General features: G+C 44.8%; 1 protein-coding gene across 10 annotated transcripts in view; it reads right to left on the bottom strand.

Moving 5' to 3' along the window:
- SOX5 (SRY-box transcription factor 5) overlaps positions 1-15,637 on the bottom strand; it is a 651,142-nt gene extending 635,505 nt beyond the window's left edge. For 7 of the 10 annotated variants that reach the window (XM_065683877.1, XM_065683909.1, XM_065683944.1 and 4 more), the window contains exon 1: positions 13,659-14,515. The gene's annotated coding sequence lies outside the window, so the exon portion shown is untranslated. Of the gene's footprint in view, positions 1-13,238; positions 13,326-13,658; positions 14,516-14,699; positions 14,797-14,841 lie in introns of those variants that run through there. The other 3 variants (XM_065683868.1, XM_065683903.1, XM_065683896.1) reach the window with 3 other exon arrangements.
- Positions 15,638-18,143: the final 2,506 nt, after the last annotated feature.

The raw sequence follows: 18,143 nt of genomic DNA, 5'->3' as shown, positions 1-18,143 counted from the left end.
TCTCAGACAAAAGTTTGCCCACATGCTTTTTAAAGTACGTACCTGATTTTGCCTTTGTCTGCTAAGTTCCTTTGGCAGCTGCATTCCCATGAAAGTGTTTCTATACCCACTTTCCCCTGTCGTTTCTATAGTCTGCTCGGAAGTGGATTCATTGCTGAGTTTCAGCAGTTACATTTCTTCCTCAATTGATGCTTCTTTTTATTTATTCTGAAGTTTCCAATGTAAAACAAACAGGAATACCACCTTTCTAAAATTACTACTATCCCACTGTCCTCCAATGTAACATTAACAAGAGGCAATATTCTCCAAAGCTATGAAGCATATACTGCCCTAAATTACATTGCAGTTGCTGCCCTGAGCTCGCACATTTTTGAATAGGAAGGCTCCCAGGGATCTCTCTCTCTGTTCTGACTGCATTTACTGCTTTAAAATATTTTTAACCCAGACACTGAAGTGCCAGCCTAGCAGCCCTTCATGCTAATCCTAGCCTGGGTGGCTGTTCTTAAGGGAAAGCATTCAAAAATCGTAGCAGTGCATCAACTTTGACCCTTTTCACTTAAAACATGAGACTTCTTTTTTTTTTTTTTTTAAGGGAAAAAAAAAAATAGATTCCAGAGGGAATCACTGAACTCTGACCTGCTTAAAATTAGTTTTGTTTTAGTGCCTGTGTGGTGACTCAACAGGCCAATTTTCCAGACACTTAAGACTTCTCTGCTCCTGAAGATTCCAGTTCAAGTCCTGGACTCGCTGCCTGGGGTCGGACCAGAACACTTTGTTCCATGGCTTCAAGCAGTGAATTCCCAGAGCGCCGTACCCTTGCCAGATGCTGGCATGCTTGGTAATCAGTAGGGCTGTAACCGAGGTAATTATTTTTTTTCTTTAAATCTGTGAAGAGTTTTGTTTGCAATACATATGTTAGACCAAAAGAATTTCCCTTCAAAATTCAGCAGTCAAGAAATGTTTATATGGCTCTGATAAACATTTCATGATAAGCTGGATTCTTGCGGGGGGGGGGGGGGGGGGGGGGAAGATGTGTACTTTGGTCTTAACAGTGCAGCAAATAATTCTCAAATAGGGTCTGGCGGAGTGTATCCGTCTCACTGGGAGTAACTGATTTGCTTTTTTTTTTAATCTATCACAGGCATTGCGAACACCAAATGAGTCACCATAGACTCTTATGCTGCAAAAAATAGCATCACAACACTTCATTTGCTCTTCAACAGGACTTCAAGCATGGTGCTGGTCTCGAAAAGCCTTGTCAGTTACCAAATAAAAAAATCCCAGGAAATGAAACCCAACACAGTCTCAGACTAAATTATTTCCTGCAGAAGGTTAACACTATCCAGCAAAGCAAAACTCATCTAGGAGCAATAATTTTCCTCAGTCTCAATAGAATTATTCTATTTAATCTTATCATTACTGCTTTTGCATGTACTTAGTATCTTTCATCAAAGGATCTCAAATGATTCAACAAACAGCCTCAGAAATCTCCTGTAAAGTGAGGGAATACTATTATCTCCATTTACAACTAGTGAAGAATTAAATCAAAAAAGATGCTAAGAAACTCTGGCCACGAGGCAATAAAGAGCCAGACCCAGCAGCAGAACCTAGGTGCTGGTCCATATTAAATGGCATCTGTTACATTTCCATCCCTGTTTCACAGCGATTATGGAAAGAAAAGCTATGCCAATGTCTGTAATCACTTATTTGACAGCTGCTAACCTAACGAACACGAAGGCAATTTATACACAGTGCCCTAATCTTCCTGAATTTGATCATGTATGAACACAGCACTAGTACTTGTTCCAACATAATTCTGTGTTTTTCTTAGAAAGAATGTAGCTTTCTTCCTTTTTCGGAAAGAAAGCGAGCCACTAAAAGACAGAGTTTTAACACACAGTCATCAATATGCTGTTCTTACAAATACAAAAAACGTAAAACAGTAATAACACAAACAATGACGCACACTTTTCTGTGTCAACAAAATGATTCTGTCTTCTGCCCAGAAAGCCCTCCTTCAACTTATACAGGAAACGTCCCAGGACAGACAGGCCCTAAGAAACACTGCTCAGGACAAACAAAGGGAAAGAAAATTCTGTGACAACAGAAAATGACAATGCTTTATGAGCACCCTCCATTTCATTTCAAGATCTGCATGCCTCTGGTGACCATAATTCCTACAATCATACAATGGCTTGGGTTGGAAGGGACCTTAAAGATCATCTAGTTACAACCCCCCTGCCATGGGCAGGGACACCTTCCACAAGATGAGGTTGCTCCAAGCCCCATCCAACCTGGCCTTGAACACTTCCAGGGATGGGGCAGCTACAGCTCCTCTGGGAAACCTGTTCCAGTGTCTCACAACCCTCACAGTAAAGTTCTTTCTTACATCTAATTTAAATCTAAATCTCTTTCAGTTTAAAGTCATCCCCCGTTGTCCTATCAGTACTTGCTCTCAGAATTGCCATGGGACCTTGAAAATATCCAGCTAGGTTAAAAGTTGAGAGCCTGCTTCACTAGAAGCCAACCTGCTGAGCCATATTAAACAGTAACATCTAATGTAAAGAGGTAACTAGTGGTGGTCCATGGCAGACAGCTGACAGTGTGGTTTCTCCGGCTGAGAAAACCTACCAAAGAGCCATCAAAGCAACTCCACCTTTGAGCCTGAATATCAATATGCTATTACAAATTACCACCATGCCTTCTCAAACTGGGAGAACTGTCACTGGATTGAAACAATGTGAGCTAAGTAGGTTATTCATCACCTGCAAAAAATGATGCTGCTCAGAGTTTTTTGGATACAATGGTGAAGGTGAAGAAGGCTTTCTTCACTGCCTACGCAGCCTGGGCTGAACTCTGCAAAACAAATCTGAGCCGCAGTCAGACTCAATGTCAGACTTTTGCCAGCTGAGCTCCCTCTCACTTCCTCAGTTTCAGGTCATCTGACTACCTTGACAACCTGTGAGGATAAATCAAGCACAGAAGGTGTTTAGAAACTAAACATACACGTCAGGTTTTTCTATAAAGCCTACATGAAGTTACATCAAAGTATCCCAAATTCCAAATCCTTAACAAATGTATCACACATTTTGGAAATGGTGGGCAGTAACTTAAAATAAAGCCGCACTGGTTATAAAAATGAAAGGAGATGGAGTAAATCTCGGAGGAAAGAAGAAGAGAATGCACATGCTGACGTTTTTTCCTCCAGGGAACAAATCAGTTATGTGAAGCTTCCCCTCACTGGGGTCTACTTTTTGAGTAGGTCTAATATTAAAACACATTAAGCAACACATTAATACTGGCAGTCACTGACCTCTTCATCTCCAGGCCAGGAAGGACTATTAGGACCTGCCTTGTTAGGACACAAGAACTTCACCCAGCATTTCCTACAGTGTGCATGTAACTTCTGGTACAGCACTAATAGATGGCCAGAGCCCACCAGAGCCCATGCTGGAATAAAAGCCCCGGTCCTCGTCTTGTTATGAGAACGTCTACAACTGAATACATTTTCGCTTCTGCCTTGCCCTTCTTCTCTCAGCCACACCAGCACAGAACCAATGTGCCAGCACCCTGGTGAAGAGACCCATGGCCACAAACCATTCCCACACATGACACCTGGTGCGGTCACCAGATACACTGCACTGTATGCTGCATGAGAGCTGTTTATATTAATGATTGTTTTTCAGCGAGTTATTTACAGTGACTCTTTCATCTTTCTCAAACTTGCAAAAACAGAGCTTCAATTAGGCAAAGGGCTTAAAGCATTTGCCAAATTTTAAGTGCTGAAGGAGGCCCACTGGCTACAGTCAGGCGCATTCGTAAGCACGTCAAGGCCAAAATCCCTCCACAGCCATTCAAAATGCATCCAAGGCTTGCGCTTTGCTTCTGGAAACTTTATTCTCACTTTACATATAGTCAAAACCTGACAAGAGCTCACTGTCGGATTATGCAGGAAATCTGCAAGTTTCACCAAGGTGTGATCTTATGCTTTTTCACACATTATTGTATCATGCTGCGCCAGAACACTAACGTATGCACAGTTCTAAAATAGCTTGCATTATTACAGCCCAGCACGGAGAACAGCTCTGAAAAGCCAACACACAGACCTCCAGAGACTTGTTCCTCAGTCACTTGCAAACTGATAAGGGGTCACAAATCCTTTCCTACAAAGAAGGTGGAGGGGAAATTTAAAACAAAGAAGAAACAAAGCAAACCAGACTCAGTGTTGCAAAACATTTTCCCCCATTTCTCTTTCTTTGAAACGAAACTGTCAATTGTCAGATTTGTCTTTGGTCATGTAGGGGTGGGAGAATGGGATTTAATAACATTTAACTGACTTGCTATCAAGAAGGAAACATATTTTTCTTCTCTCAAATTTGAAACCAACACTTACTTTTTTTTTCTTCTGTTGGCCTACTTTCTTTTAAGTCGCTTTTCAATTATTTATGAAAATGCAATAATGCATTGCTTTGCTGTGCAAATGTTTAGAAGAAGGAGATAGTGTCTTTCAAGTGAAAAAAAAAAAAACCAACAAAAAACCATACATGGTTATATAGGGGTTTATTTAAAAGCACGTTGCAGGTGACACTTTATAAAAAACAATATACTTTCATTTGCCCACACACACACATCCCCATTTTCTTTAAACTGTGTGTTTGAGTCAATAAAAGAAGTCCGCAGCTCCGTAGAAGCACCCCACTCGTTGCTTTCCAAAGCTGGAGCTGTAACAAACAAACAAAAGCTCTACATGGGAAACTGTACAAGGGGCTGAACCAAAACCTATTAAGACACTGAAAAGACTACACATTTTCTGAACAGCAAAAAAAAAGAGCAAAATCTTGTCCCACTAAATAAAGGAAACTAATAGCAAAACTCTCAGTGTTTCAGTCAGATATTTTGAAAGGGCTTCTCAGGGTTTTTTTTAACAGCTGAGTTTGGAAACAGCTGTGTTCCCAAGCCTATCAAACACCAGTGAATACTGACGGCTGAGTTTCTCTCCGCAATTTTGGAAATCCCATCTGGATGCACATTTCAGCTATAGCTTCCGAGGGGTCACCACCTCAGGTTTTTAGCATCAACAGACTACACCAAACAGCGGTCTGCCCTGATGGCAGTGGGTACAAAACCAGGCCCATAATGCTTACCTCCTGTGTCTTAAGTTCTGCTCTCACATGGGCAACTTTAGCCTTGTGAGATGAGTTGTCTCTACTACAGTCAATAGTAAGGCAGAAGTTCTTTCTCTGCAATACTTTCTGCAGGAGCTACCCTCTCTCTGTTAACAAAGGGAGCCATAAAGGATCAGCTCCACTAGGTTAAAGCCATCCTTTTCGTGTAAACTATAAACACAGATCCTATATATATTCATATGATTGATCTACTACATCAAGTCAGGAAAAAAAGACCAGAAAGCACCACAAAATGAACACAGATGTACTCACCAGCAACATAACACAAACTGAAATATAATCAGAGAAAGACAACACACTAAAAGAAACCAAAAGATGCACAGATAGGTTTTGGTACCTCCATTCATGAAGGTTTTCAAGCACCAACTGGAAAAAACCCATGGCTGACCTGATCTGCTACTAGGATAAGCCCTGCGCATGGAGGTGGCCTCCTGAGGTCCAACCTGACAAACATCCCTGCTGCTATGAAAGAAAAGAAAAACTATACAAGGACTTAGAGAAGCCAATTTCTGCTACTGTTAACCACTTAAAATGCCCTCGTTACCATTCTTTAAACAGGAATCCACGTAAATCCTGCAGTCTCTGGAGCTTCTGGAAGACACCTCTTACACTCATCACAGTCCCTGCAGGCCTTCAAAACAGACAATGTTTAACAATGCAGCAACTTAGAAAAACAGGATTTTTCTATTTTTCCCTTTAATTACAGTGACTTAGACACCTGAATCACCCTGAAGGTCAATGGGGCACTATCTGCACTACCTTCAAAAATGGGACTTTAGCTGCAAATGCTCAAATACTGTTCTTACTCAGGCCATAATCCACACCTCCACAACTCACATGCCATATTCTGAGTTATTTGCAACTGGACAATGAAGACAGAAACATTTCTAAGTACTTTAGGCTCCAAAAGAAGCAAACCTCACAGTGTTGAGATAAAAATAATCATAAAAATCTGTATAATTATACAAGTAAACACATTCCTTTTCCTCAAACATAAAAACACAGAATTTAAAACCAACCAAAGCAAGAAGAAAAATCTTGCATTCTTAAAACTTTACCCTATTGTACAACTGCGTTTTTCTTCCAAGTAGCTTCTTACTGTTCCTTCTTCATGCTATATTTGCGTGCAATGCAGAGGTGCCTGGGTATATAACTGCTGCTGCTAGTCACACTGCTGTACCCATACCCTTACCTCCAGTGTGCCTTTAAGGATTAGAATCTCCTGACTTCCCCATTTTCTACCCCATTTCAGCTTGTTACTTCTCACTAGGAGCCACTTTCTGTACCAACACAATGCATGAGTTATTAAAAGAACAGCGGGACACATAGTAGAAGGTGCAAGACTCTGGTCTTGCTTTCCTACCCCCTGTTACTCCTCATAAAAACACAGATACCGCGATCATTCAAAGATAACATCTTACATAAAGCACAATATTGGTCTAATGGCATTTTGTGATGGGGGGAGGAGGTAACCATCAATGTAAAGCTCCCAAGTCCACATTTTTAATGTGTTAGTAATCTAGCACATATGTGCTTGGAGAATAACATCCACAAGTGTTTTACTGAGCAGTCTCCTTCTTCACCCCAGAGGTGCTACCTGCAGAATACACCCCAGGTCACACTGGGGATGCACCACACATATTTTTACAGCGATGCTTTCCTCTACAGCACTTTCCTGGCAAAGAGAGGCCTTCAGTTTCTAGAACTGTCAAATTGCCTTTCAGAAGTACTAAAATCTTGCATACATATTTGCACCTATTCATCAGCATTTACTCATTTGTAATCTCTCATGAGAATTAATATTATTCCTCAACAGTAGCAAAACTTTCATCATCCCATGCAGACTGCTACTTACCTAGGGCAACCCTGTTGATAGGAATGCCTCATTATATATAATTTCAGGTTTCAATTGGAAACTGTTTTACAGAATTGACAAGTACTTCAGTATTTCTGTTCCAGCTCTCTTTTCTATTGGCAGGAGGCACAAAACCGATCTCAGCAACAAGTTTCAGTGAGAACTAAAAAGCTCACCCTATGTGTGCACTTACTGACCAAGCAATCTACGCATGACTTGCAAGCCTGAGCTAATTAACTGTCCTACATTTGTTAATCTCAACCACAACGCACTTAATGCACCATGGTGCTGCTAAACAGACTCGCATTCCCAGGAATCAGAACAGATCATTTAGTTTTCTCAGAATCACACTGTCCTGCTTCTGGCAGCCACCTGCATACGATTACAAATATAAAATAAATCAATCTGAAGCATAGCAGAGAGCACACTGTCTCCTACAAAACACACTCTTCTTCCAGATTTGAATTCGTAAGGCAGTATATTGCATGAACACGTTCACTTTTCTGTGACTGAATATACTTCTTATATATTTTGCATACCCTTCATAGCAGATGCATTTAATTTATTATTAAACAGAAGTGTAATTGACACATATATTACATTTCTTGTTATTATTTTTGCATTTGCCTATATTCTAGCATAAGAAACATGCTCTTTAATACCACAGCATAAGGACCAATCTCATTTCAGTGGTAACACAGTTACATGTTACCGGATGGGCATGTAAGGACAGCACACAAAGAACCACAGCAGCTGCCTTTCCCTGGGAGCCTCAGTATCCCCAGGCTCCTTCCAGAGGCAGTGAAGAAGGAGAGACTCCACCAGCATGTGATTTGCTGGATGAATCACTGTTACAAAATAAGTATTTGCTTTGTGTTTGTATACAATTCTTTCATGCAGGAGTCAGTATCTACCTTCAATTCAGTCAGCTCTGAAATCACTCAAAAACTATTAACTTTCTACTTCTCTAATAGTTTCATAACTTTTCTCAGTATAAACCCGGTTCATTAGGACTAATCTACCACTAGAAGGTTGGCTGTGACATTGAAATGGTGTTCCCACCTAAGAAAAGCAACTCTTCCATTCACTGAGCAGAGAAACTGACTTAGCCATATAACAGGTATTTTGCTTTCTTTTTTAAAAAATTTGACTGTAAAATTCACTTTGAGATCCTTATTAAATAGTTAATTGGTTAGCTGAGGATTGCAGATGTGTCCCCCAGCCCTTTTCACTACACTGAAAGCTTACTGATACAACAAGGATTTTATAGCAGTGTAAAAGGTAGACTCCATAATCCTAGTTTAGGAATCGAATGAGTTTAATTAAACATGTCTTTAGACTGCCTGCAACAAAATACAGTATGGCACTCAAATTAAATTTAAACCTGTTGTATTCACTTACCCCCTATAGCAACTGAAGATACTGCAAGCCATATTTACACCTGTTTCAGAGTCAGCTCAATGCTTGTGAGCAGAGCAAGCTTAACACGGTTTTGTCGCCTCTCCTCAAAAGCATGGGCAAAGCAACTTCTTGGAGAAGGAGGAGCCCTTATTGGCCAGCTGTAAGCAGGCAGCTTCACCCTATCCCATGAGTTCTTTGCTGTCCAATCCTGCCTTTTACCCTGCCTAAGCCAAAAGCCAGTGCTGAAATTTTGTTTTTAAATTAAATACATTAACATCACTGCCACTAAGAGCAGGACCTTAGATTCAATTTTACTAATACTACAGGGTACCATAAACATCCCCCTAGGCTTTGACTAGCAAAGGCAAATGCTATGTATGCAAACCTTAGGTAGCAAATCTAACCCTACTGAACAAGACTTTGTCAGCTTTCCCAAGACTTTTACATTAATTTCAACTAAAACCTGGACCACCCTGCCAGGAACCAGGAGACTACAGTGGAAATCACTCCACTATGGGACATGGCTTTATTTGGATGATGTTCTGTAAAAGATGTTCTGTAAAACTATACACCTTGCAGAAGGTACAAAATGTCATCAAATTGCAGTGGCCATTTGAGCTGCTCAGTTTCTCTCAGAACATGCTCACAAACAAAAAAGACAGGTTTAAGTGTTCAATGTCCTTTATCACACTAGTACAGTGTTAATACAGCGCAGACTCTCCCATGTATTATAACTACGACCATTCAAAGGATCAAATACTTGTACATAAATGTGTAACTTAGTGATTTTTTTTTTTTGAGAAGATTGTTGCAGCAGTGAAGAATACTGTCCTTATAAAATAACTCTGACCTGCAATTCCCAGGCAATTCATTTCCTTGAAAGATAGGTAAATCTTTTTCTTTAAACAATAATCACAGAATACACTTTAGCTTTGTCACCAGGATTTCTTTTTATTTAAAAGAACAACAGGAAATGGGGGAAAGAAAAAAATAAAGACTTCTGTTAAAGGACAATTCACTGAATGGTCTTTTAGCTGGCAATTGTCAGCACTGCTCAGGGCCAATGGATCAAATTTAACTCTAAAAAGTGCTGATGCTTGTATGAGTCTTCACAGTAGGAGCTGGCGCTCTGGGCCACTCAAGTTCAATTTTTGGTGTTACCATGGGGTGTAGGAACTAGGATCTTGGTGAGCAAAGATTTGCTCTGTATTCGATGCACTGGGTAAAGTGGCATTCTTAAAATCACTAGCCTCCCAAGCAGCTAGTAAACCAGCAGGAGGTTAGTAGGAGGAGAAAGTAATTGTCCTTTGTGCCTCTGAAAGTAGCCAATATTAAAGAATCCTCTTATGTATTACCTGAGTTTCAATCTACGCTTGCAGCTCAAAGGAAAAGGGAGAGGCTGGAGAAGACAGAAAATAAAGGTGTTAGAAATATTAGAGGAGACCCTCCTCAAGTTGTCATGAAGCGTATACTCTCCTCGACTAGAAACGTGTGCACCTAGAAAGCATGTGTGCTCTGTAAGCAACAAAACACTTGTTCAGACAACGCGCTTCACGTATGCAGAATGTACTGTGTAAGTGCCTATGCCTGTGTGTTCACCACGTGCTTGAAGAGGCCAGAAACATGAGGAAACATACTGCAAGAGTAATCATCTTACACTTATCTAGGATGTCCATTGGTGGAGCAAGCAGCACTTGGACTTGAGCTGCTTTAACAGATTGTACACAAGGTATGGGAAATCCACTTTACCTGTAGCCTTCACTCTCCACACAATGCCCAAAGAAGGTGTTACTGCAACGTGACTAGCAGTAGGATGCAAATCTAATGCTTTGATCTTGACCTGAATGTTCTTATCTGTTAGTAAATTTCACAAAGAGAAACAGAAATGGCTTGAAATTCCCAGTTTGGTTGTAAGTTTGAAAGGAATTCTCCTAACTGGGTCTGAGCACACCATGAAATAGGAGGAAGACTCCCACAAGCCCCCAACACTTCAGTGCCACCAAAGAGGAGCTCGTTCTTGTTTCAGGCTTCAATCCACTGTCTAAACCAAATTTGATCTGATCCTAACTACATAATACATCAGAAGTGATTAATTGGACCAACTCCAATGCTTGAAGAAATGGAAAAAAATTAAGTAAAACAGTATGAAAAACCTCCAGGTTTACAGTACAGGAGGCTTTTAGGCTTTTCAAGGGCCATTCTCAAGGTGTAAGGCCCAGCTGCCCATTTCCTCCCCAGCAACACTCCTGCTGCCTTCAGTACAAGCGCAGCTCTGCCTGTTCAGGGAACACGCAAGGATTCTGATGTAGAAAACAGGAAAAAACCTTCTTTGCTAATAGGAAAAAAATCCTTATAATAATACTAATCTATTTATAATGGTCAAAAAAATATGACAGCTTACAACAGCGTCAGAGCAGCGCTTTGGCAATATTTTAGCATACTGTTGTATTTTTAGAAGGACTGTTCATTTACTTTCTCCTAAATGCCGAATTCTTATTTTTCAACAAACACTCTGTTTTTTGGTGTATCCATATGCCAACATCAGAGTGTTTTATATCAGGGGAAGTATGAACTGCAGGCAGAAACAAAGCTCCTGTACACACGTTGCATTACACCAGCACTGTCAGAGATGCCAAGAAGCCTCAATCTCCTCCCATGCTTTATGCAGCGATAGTTAGCTACGCCACTTGCAAACCTTCTTGGAACGCAATGGTACGTTTTTACGATGAGTAACAGAAAACTGCTGTTTCTTCACCCTGAACATGGAGGAATTATCCCATTGTAAACAATACATCTGACAGTTTAATGATATTGCTCAACCTAACTGGTTTTGGCAAGCAGCACGTATGATAAAAGTGAAGCAAGATGTATGTATAAGCATGTTTGTATTTTCTCAGCACAGAGACCTCAGAAGGGTACCTTATCATTTCAAAATTCATTAGCAAGCTACCTGCATTCTGAAGTAAAAAACTGTAAACTCTCTGTTAAGTCTCACCTGGTACTACAAGATCAGGACGATCACAGTCCCTAAGCACTTCTACAGCTGGAGCTCCAGCACATATAGACAAAATTCACAGGCTTTTATTTTCTCTCTGAAAAGCATGTATTAGCTGCCATCACTTACAAAAACTTATACTAAATTAAATACATGTGCACCCACATGTTAACTGAATTAACTCAAAACAGTCAATACATCTCAAATGTCCATCTGTTTACATAAGACACTTGCAGCTTTCAAGTCTTGTACTCCTTACAGTGTAATTCTCAACTGAAACAGTTTAGGTTCAACCAGAAAGCTCTGCTGCCACATTTGCAGGCATAATGGCTATGTGCTTATTGGGTTTTTATGTTCCAATCATGTCAGAACAGACATGCTATCCAGTTGCAAAATGCAGCAGATCCATGCCAGCCTCTTCCTCTTCAACTGGAGAAACCTTGTAAACTAAAGCTGGCTGTAACCTGGCAAGATAATACAGCTAAATTAAAAATAAAATGAAATAAAAATCTCCCTTGCAATCCCAGTTTAATAGTTTTAAATAGTGCATTTTGTAGAATGAAGAATTTGTTTCTGATGCAATAATGTATTTTCCAGTGCTGGGAAGGATTAAGAGGATACAAAAATAGCAGCAGACACAAGTAGCTGTTCTCAGGTAAGTTTCAGGTGCTAAAATATTTCGATGAAGAACTTTGTACTAGCTCCTCATTTATATGAAGCTGCTTTTTAATCTGAGTGGCTCACTTCAGCAAGGCTGCAGACAGCTAGCTGTATTCAAATTGGGAAGAGAAAAGCCAGGACACACTATCTTGCAGTCCTACAGCTGGAATTCAACCTCCTTTTTTAATTTGAACCGATGTTAATATTCTGTTATTTGACAGAGACGGAGCAATGTGCAGTTCTATTTAAAAAAAAATAAATAAAAAAGAATAAGAAAAACTTCTCTAATTTTAGGATGGTGCTGGTTTTCCCCTTACGAGAGTTAGGCGGTAGCATTAACGATAACAAAAGCTACCTCCACCAGCGTGCGAGACTGGCGTCTCAAAGAAAACAGTTGTGCTCAGACACCCTCCTCCTGGACGCCCCTACTGAATTGTTGCTGTTGCTGATGATCGCGATGTTGAACGCCTACAAATCTCCCACGTGCCTATTTCGTTGGCCTGCTGGTTTAAAAAATTAATAAATAAATAAAGCTAGAGGCCGTTATTCATGAGCAGTAAGAAAACAAATCACTCTTAGACCTACTCCTCTTGCAGATTCCCACACTTATTACCCAAAATCCCACAGCCTGCTATTGGTTCTACCCTTGACCAAAGTACAGGGCTGAGGCAGCATGCCATCCCTAGGGAAAAGCCGATCACGTTCCTCCCGGCAAGGGGCTCCGGTTATTCTAGGATCGCGGGCGGGCTAGAATAAAGTCCCTTAACTTTTCTGAGAAGGCACAGCTCGCTCCCACCACCGGTGCCTGGGACAGCTCGACCGGGAGCCGGCGGGGACTAGCGCGGCCGCGCTCCCCACCCTGACAGAGACATCATTTTTCCCCGACCCGTCTTCTTTTTGAGGGAAAAGCAGCCGAAACGGGTGAACCGAGCCTGCGGCGCCCTTCCACTGAGTCACCCTCGGACTCCGGCAGAAGCGAGGCACACGCCTCCTAGAAACATGTGAACAGCCCCGTCCCTGTGCCGCCCGTTCCCCGGTGCCCGCCGGTGCCCCCCGCGCCCCGCGGCTCGCCTCCCCTAGAGCGGTGCTGACGGCGGCCGCCGCTCGGCACTCACGCACGCACGCACGGAGAGGCAATTACAATAATTTAAAGCTTCCTGTCCGCCGGCTCCGCCGGGATCCCGAGGGCTGAGCCATGCCTGGGCAGGGCTCGGAGCAGCGGCTCCCCGCCACACCACACAGGCGTGGGCACAGGGGCCGGCCCGCCCCCAGCCCCAGCCCCAGCCCTGCCGGCGGCAGCAGGAGGAGGAGGAGGAGGAGGAAGGGGGGGCGTGACAAGTTGTGCCAAACTTCGGGAGGTGTGCGAGCGCCCGGCAGGAAGCCGGCCGCGCTGACAGCCGGCTCCGCCGCCAACCCGGCCCCGCCACCGGAGCCCGCCCCTCCGCGCTGCCCCTCGCAGGGGCTCGCCCTCCCGCCCGCCATCCTCCCGCAGCCCGGGGAGCCCCGCGGGGCGCTGAGCGCCCGCCGGCGAAAGTTATACCGGCGGCGGACAGGCACCTACCCGCTGGCTGCAATGTCTCTCCTCCGGGCGCGGGGTGCTAAGTGAGACACTGGCGGGGTGGGGAGAGGCAGAGGTGCGGGGAGGGACCGGGAGATGGGTGTTTGGTGATCTCTTCCTTTCTCTTCTCCCCTCCTTCCCCCCCTTCCCCCTTCCCTCTGTCTCTCAAGGACGAGGTGAAATCCCTTTAGTGGTCATGAGGCGGCTTCAGAGACAAACACCACAATGCGAGTGCAAATAACAAAAGGGGAAAAAAAAAAAAAAAGAAAAAACACGAGAGGGAGAGGGAGACCGGGAACAATGGGGGAGGAGAGGCTCGCCGCGCCTGGCGGCCGCCGGCAACCCGGCAGCAGCAAGAGCAAGAGGCGGAGAAGGAAGGCAAGGTGGCGGCCGCGGGGAGGAGGCTGCGAGAGGAGCCTCCTCAGAGCTGTCCCGAGCTCCTGCCCGCCGGCCGCGCACCGGGGCGGCCCTGCGGCTGCGGCGGGGCGGACAACGGTAAGTGACGCCCCCGCCCCAACAGCCATCGCCGCCACCGTCGTCATCCTCACCGTCCCTCGGGTAGGGAGAAAAGTGGGCGGCTGTCCTCCGGTTGCACTGGAAGGCGGCGGGGGCACCGAGCCCTTTCCGCCTCCTGCCCCTCCCGGGAACTTCTTCACGGAGCGGGGCTGCCGCGGGTCCCGGGGACGCCGCTACCGTTTTCCTCCCGAGAGGCAGGCGGTCCCCGTCCCGCTCTCCGCTAGGAGTAAACATCCGAGAGTAGCGTGTCCGTGTGCGTGCCCGCTAGCACCTCCCGCACCGGCAGCCCCTAGCACACCGGTGCGACCGCGCACACGCGCGGCCGCCAGCCGCACCCTTCGGCCACCCCTCTCCTCATTTCCCTGACCCCCAGCCGAGCGCACGACGGGGAAGCAGAAGTTTGGGGTCCCCCGCGCGCCCTCCCCGGGGCCGGTGACCTGGCACCGCCCCAAAAAGCCGCGGTGGGTTTGGGGATCTCGGCCATCCTCGCGGCCCGCGCCGCCGGTCCCGTCCCGCCAGCAGGGTTACCTCAGCGGCGGGCGGCCTGAGACCGGGTCCCGGGACGGACGGGCCGGGCAGCAGCCGCCGTGTCACCGCTCCCCCAGGCAGGCGGGGAGCAAGCGTTGCGCTTGGCCCCGCAGCCCGACTCTGCCCCCGACCCCCCGGTTACCTCCTCATCATCATCTCCGCCAGCACCCCCCCGCCGCTCCTCGCTCGGCTGAGCGCAGTCGTGTCCCGGGCTGGCCCCGCGGGGACCCGGCTGGTGGGTCACGGGGCTCCGCGCACTGGCTGGGGTATGTCCGTGGCCTTGGGGTCGGGGGGAGGTGGATTGTGTTCTCCTCTCGGCAGCCCTTTGCTCTGCCCGCACTTCATACAGCTGACCGAGAGCAAGCACCGCGGTGCCCGGGCGCGGGGGGGAAGAAGCGGCGAAACCGGCCGCCGCAGCCCGGGGACAATCAAGGGGGGACCCGCCGGTGGTGCCGGTAATAAAGTCACGCTCTGCGAGTAAGAGGTTTCTCTCTCTTGTTTACTTACGGGGTCTTTTATTTTTAATGGAGAGGTTCGTACACGTGCTGCTGTGGAGCGGCGCAGCCGGCTTCGGTGGGGTGTGCGCCTGAGAGTGGGAAACGCAGCACTGAGCCAAACGGTTCAAAGAAGAACAAGTTCGGTTATTATTCATCTCCACGAGGGAAGTCTTATCTTCTACAAATATTTGATACTGGGACAAGTCCAATAATTAACAAGAACAATCAAACAATTTCACTGCCTTCTCGGGGATTTAAAAAGTCATCATCTGGAATTCATGAGCATTACAACCGGGTTTTTTTCTGCTTGGATGCATTATTGTATATGATCTTTTCAGTGTGTGTGTGTGTCTCTAAGTAGTTTTACCCTTTGATGCAAAAAGATGCAAACCATTAAGAGCACAGATAATACTCACAATTGCTGAGTCAGTGAGAGTTTAGCCCTCTCCGTAGGAGTGGGGAGAGAGGGTGGTAACCCTGATGGGAAAAGGGAAAAACAACACCAAAAAAAAAAAAAAAAAAAAAAAAAAAAAGAGGTGGAGGAGTGTTTTTTTCTTGGCTTCCTCCCTACCTCTGTGGCAGGAACTCCCACGGGCGTCCTGTGGGTGGGATGGGAGCAGTGCAGAGCTAAGGCACGGCTCCCTGGCAGGAGGATGGCCAGTGATGTAGAGATGCAAAACGTCTGTGCTCCCGGCTGGCCCCAAAACTCCTCTTACGGAAGAAGAAGCCAGACTGGGAAAGGAATGGGAGCACCAAGCTCTGCAGCAGCATTTCTAACACAGCATGAGCTTGGGGTGCCAGGGAGGCAGTGTGACTTTTGGGACCTGTGGTGAGCCAAGCAGGCCAGATGGGTAGTGCCCCATGGCCCAGTTGTACCCCCAAAATACCCCAAACCACTCAAATTTGCCTCATCTGGATCAAATTCAGACACTGAGAAAGATGCCCACATGCTGAATGGCAAGAGTTTTGCCCTGCACTGCCGCAGTCACCAAATTCTGTCCAAGATCTCACAGTGATCACCAAAGTCACAAGTCCTCAGTCCATGTCTGCTCATGCAACCCTCCAGTCTCATGGCTGGCAGCCCCAGTGCTGGCATGGGTAAGGAATACATTGGGCATGGAGCTCCACTCACTCTCAGGTAATCTCAAGCCTCAGGACCTACAGCCAGACTTCTCTGTGATAGGCTGATAGGGGAATGTGTCCCCTCCCCACAACTTTCAGATCTCTTTCCTGTTGATACGATTCCCACCCAATTTTTTCATTCCCTCCAGCGCCCCCCCTTCACTTCTTGCTTTATGCCAACTTTTACAATCATGATGAAGTTCCTTGCAGTTCAACACACAAAAGGAATTACAGTGGTTGGGTCCGAAACTAATCCGGAGTGAAGAGAAAAAGCCAAATGTGGGTGCATTCTATTGAAGATCAAAAGCACAATGGTGTGAGATTGTATTATGCTCTCCACAGGAGCTGTATTTTTCTACTACTACAATAGGATTAAGGTGTTCAGTGGAAAAGAGAATTACAAGGGAAAAAAAAAAAAGCCCCATTGGACTGGTACTGGCTGCATTTGAGTTTCTCTTAAATAATGGCAATATTTCATCCCTCAAGAACTCTATCATTCTGTTTCCAAACACTTTAAAACAATAATTGTAAAGGCCAATAATAATTTGATATCTACTATTTGTTGCTGAGGATTCATTCTACCTTTTGAGATATGTATCTTTATATAAAGGGTGTTACCATTTCTACATTTGCTCATTTCAAAAATTTCAGTCAACCAGATGCTTTTGAGTCAAAACTGAAGACATGCCCTTATTTAGCCCTGCATATTTGAGAGCACAGGATGTTAAATGTTAGTATACACAGGCTGGACACAGCTGGCAGCACAGATTCAAGCCACTTTTCCACCCTGAATAACTAAAGAAAGCACAAAAGAAAATTTTTGGCACGACTTACCCAATGAAAGTTAGTCTCCTGTGCAAAATACTGCTGCCTGTTTTAAACCAGAAATTTGCAAATCTTCGGCTAACTTTCAGTTTCCCAATACCAGGGAATCATAAGAGTGGTTTAGGTTGGAAGGGACCTTATAAATCATCTAGTTCCAACCCCTTTCCACTGGACCAGGTTGCTCAAAGCCCCATCCAGGCATGGCTTGAGCCTGGTTCTCTTCCAGTCTTCATGGAACACAATTGTGTTTAAACAATAGGTATCACCTCCCCTTTAGAATCAGCAGCATGCTTAGTGTAAGTGGTTTATACACAGGTCCGCCTTCACTGAACTGACCCCAGTTCCACAATTGCTGACCACAGGTTCAGCAATCGCCATTTTAAGCATGACTCCATAAGATTAAAACACACAACTAGATCTCTTTGCTTGCACAGGGCTGATCTGGTGCCAGCTCTCCCTGGCTTCATCCCTTCAGTACCACTCTTCACAAGTGACTGTGTGTGCCTTCTTGCCTCCTCCTAGAAAATTCAGAGCGCTCCAGTGTTCTACTACATTGCAACCTGGAGCACTCATTTTCACCAGAGCCGGTGTAAAATCCTACCTTTCTCATATGGAAGTGTTTTATTGCTACCTTTCAGAGGTATAAATTACAGCATTGAAGAACAAAGCCTGCACCCTATAAACCAGTATTACCTTTGTGCCAAAGTAATCCAATTAAGGAGGTACTGTGATAACCTTAAAGCCATATCAAAATGAAGAAACCACTTAGGAACTCACAAACATCTGTTTTTGTATCAGAGTGCATCAGCACAAGAATACCCTTGTGGGTCCTAATCAGCCAAAGTATCACTCTCATCTTCTACATTCAGCATGGCTTATCTGCTTCTCCATAATAAAATCAGGGTGATACTTGCTCTGATTTCTGTTAGCAGGAAAAGTCTCTGCTACTTAAATTAAAGCAATATGCCTCTATGCAGGTCTTGTCTCCTTTCCCCCAGAG

Source organism: Lathamus discolor, chromosome 1 (assembly GCF_037157495.1).
Source record: "Lathamus discolor isolate bLatDis1 chromosome 1, bLatDis1.hap1, whole genome shotgun sequence".
NCBI classification, from domain to species: Eukaryota; Metazoa; Chordata; class Aves; order Psittaciformes; family Psittacidae; genus Lathamus; species Lathamus discolor.
This window is presented reverse-complemented; position numbering and strand designations above follow the sequence as displayed.